The sequence below is a fragment of the Saimiri boliviensis genome, chromosome 7, assembly GCF_048565385.1.
Source record: "Saimiri boliviensis isolate mSaiBol1 chromosome 7, mSaiBol1.pri, whole genome shotgun sequence".
Taxonomy (NCBI): Eukaryota; Metazoa; Chordata; class Mammalia; order Primates; family Cebidae; genus Saimiri; species Saimiri boliviensis.
In genome coordinates this window covers 28,884,305-28,887,603 of record NC_133455.1, presented here as the reverse complement: position 1 = coordinate 28,887,603, position 3,299 = coordinate 28,884,305, and positions in this window count along the sequence as shown.

Here is a 3,299-nt window from a genome sequence, read left to right as displayed (position 1 = left end):
CCTCAGAGTATTCCTGAGATTATTGAAAGATTAAGCAGGCCTGGCTCGGTGGCCTATAATTCCAGCACTTTGGGAAGCTGAGCTGGGCAGGTCCACTGAGATCAGGAGTTTGAGACCAGCCTGAACAACATGGTGAAACCCTCTTTCTACTAAAAATACAAAAAAATCAGCCCAGTGTGGTGGCGCGTGCCTGTAATCTCAGCTACTGAGGAGGCTGGGGCAGGAGAATCGCTTGAACCTGGGAGGCGGAGGTTGCAGTGAGCCGAGATCACGCCAGTACACTCAAGCCTGGGCGACAGAGTGAGACAGGAAGGAAGGGAGGAAGGGAGGCAGGGACGGAGGGAAGGAGGGAAGGAAGGATTGTATTTGATTCACTTTAAGAAAGATTAAATGAGCATTAGGGAAAGGGAAGGGGAAGGGGAAGGGCATATTTGAATTCACTTTAAGAAAGATTAAGCATTTAGAGGGTATTTGGATTCACTTTAAGAAAGATTAAATAAGCAATTAGGGCCGTGCTGGGCTTGGTGACTCACGCCTGTAATCCCAGCACTTTGGGAGAGGAAGACGTTCCTGGCCAGCATGGTGAAACCCCGTCTCTACTAAAAATACAAAAAATTAGCTGGGCATGGTGCCTGTAATCCCAGCTACTCGGGAGGCTGAGGCAGGAGAATTGCTTGAACTCGGTCGGGAGCCAGAGGTTGCAGTGAGCCGAGATCGCGCCATTGTACTCCAGCCTGGGTGACAAGGGCGAGACTCTGTCTCAAAAAAAAAAAAAAAAAAAAAAAAAAAAGCATTTAAAATTTGTAGATACTTTTTCTGTCTCCGGCCGCTGCTGCGAGAGGAGTCGCTGCCAAGTCTGCGCATCAGCAGCGATGGTCGTGCGGAACTGCTCCGGTTTCCTAATCAAGAGGAATAAGCTGACCTACAGCACCGAGCCCAATAAAGGAGCCGAAGGCCCGCAACTCCTTCCACTACATCGGGCTGATTGACGGCAAGACTGTGGGCCTGGAGCCGCAGCCAATGGCAGAGGTGTCGTGGTGGTCATGGAGTGGAGATCCATCCAGCGGAAGCCTACTACTTCCTAGGTGCAGACGGGACCACCATCAGTAAGAACGCTCGCGCAGCTCCGCAGCAACATCAGACACATGATCCACAAGAAGGAGCACGGCCCCAAACCTGCTCATGACAGCCATCCGCAGGACCAGCGCCATCCTGTGCAGCCGGAAGCCTATGATCATGAAGAGGAAGCGGACCCGCCCCAGCAAGAGCTCCTGAGACCCCTGCCCCCAAAGCAGCAGTCAGCTGGCTTTCTTAAAAAAAAAAAAACCACCAAAATAATAATAATCTGTAGATACATGAATTCAGATATATATTGGTGGAGAACTATAAGGTTCTCTCTGTCTTTGGGGTGGAGAAATTGGTCTTAATGCCTTTTTTTTTTTTAAAGATGGAGTTACGCTCTTGTTGCCTAGGCTGGAGTACAATAGCGTGATCTCGGCTCACTGCAGCCTCTGCCTCCTGAGTTGAGGCAATTCTCCTGCCTCAGTTTTCCCAAGTAGTTGGGATTATAGGCATGTACTACTATGTCCAGCTAATTTATTTAGTATTTTTGGTAGACGTGGGGTTTCTCCATTTTACCCAGGCTGGTTTCGATCTCCCCACCTCAGGTGATCTACTCGCCTCCCAAAGTGCTGGGATTACAGGCATGAACCACCATGCCCGACCTGGTCTTAATGCCTCTTAATGAGAGATAGGTCACTCTCAGTTCAAACCAGGGCCTAGAGCATTAGGCAGATCCAAGGATCCTTCAGGCTCAGCTCCATGAAGTGACCATAGCTTTCCATTAATGACTGGTAGTCATCAACTGTCTTGGGATTCTGGGATTTTGACTCTAAGAGAAATTAGGGGGGAATGTTCCTCTCAAGATCAACTACCTAATAGTGTTTAAGAATTTAGAGGGGCTGGGCGTGGTGGCTCATGCCTGTAGTCCAAGCACTTTGGAGGCCAAGGCTGGCGGATCACCTGAGGTTGAGAGTTCAAGACCAGCCTGACCAACATGGTGAAACCCTGTCTTTATTTAAAAAAATAATAATAATTTAGAGGTTAATAATAATAAGATGCATGGCACTTCTTTCATCTTAGGATCTAATAGCTGTTTACCACTACTAATTAGTACATTAGGGTGGTTGATCTTCACTTTTATAAGATGAAATATATGAGTTGACTGGAATGGGGCCTGTACCTCTTGAGGTACTTCTGGTCAGTGGTTTTCTACATGAAAACCTTTCTTTCCTCTAAGACTGAAATGGGACACTGAGAGACCTAAAGCAAGTGGATTGCAGAAGAGGAATATTCTCTGTGGACTAGTGTGTGCACATTATGCATGTATGTACATGTAATGCAGAATGCAAGTACTAATTTTTTTTTGGAGATGGAGTCTCATTCTGTCACCCAGTCTGGACTGCAGTGGCATGATCTTGGCTCACTGCAACCTCCACCTCCCAGGTTCCAGCTATTCTCATGCCTCAGCCTCCCAAGTAGCTAGGACTACAGGCACGTGCCACCATGTCTGGCTAATTTTTTGTATTTTTAGTAGAGATGGAGTTTCACCATGTTATCCAGGATGGTCTCCATCGCTTGACCTAGTGATCCGCCCGCCTCAGCCTCCCAAAATACTGGGATTGCAGGCATGAGCCACCGCACCACAGGCACTAATTTTTAAAGAAGTTTCTCATGTTCCTTTCACTCCTTTTAGCAAGTTGTTTTTTAAAAAATTATGTTTTTCTTCTGACAGGGAAAGACAAGCTCTGAGTGATGAGAATATATACAGCACTGTGGAAAATGGCATACTTAGCTATAGACGGCTAATTAGAAGAAAAATTAATGTGTTACTCCTTGAGTTAGGATCAGTGTCTACTGTTATGCATTGTTGACAGTTACTGTGAATGACCAACTTGTAAAAGGGGAAAATCCAGACTTCTAACCACACTGAGGTCATCATGGATTTATTTATACCATGCATGAGGACATAATGATTAGAATAACTGAAGTATTGAGTCCTTTACATCCTTCACATCTATTTACTCATCTAATTCTCCACAATCACCACATGAGGTGTAACTACTGTATTTATCACCATTTTATAGATGAGTAAACAAAGGCCCAGAGAGGTAACAGAACTTGCCTAAGGGCACACAGCTTGCCAGCAGAAAAGCCAGGTTATGTGACTTCAGTGCAGGCTCTTATAACTATTGAGTTATACTGCTTGTTAGTAGAAAGCTAGGTGATGCTACAGGATT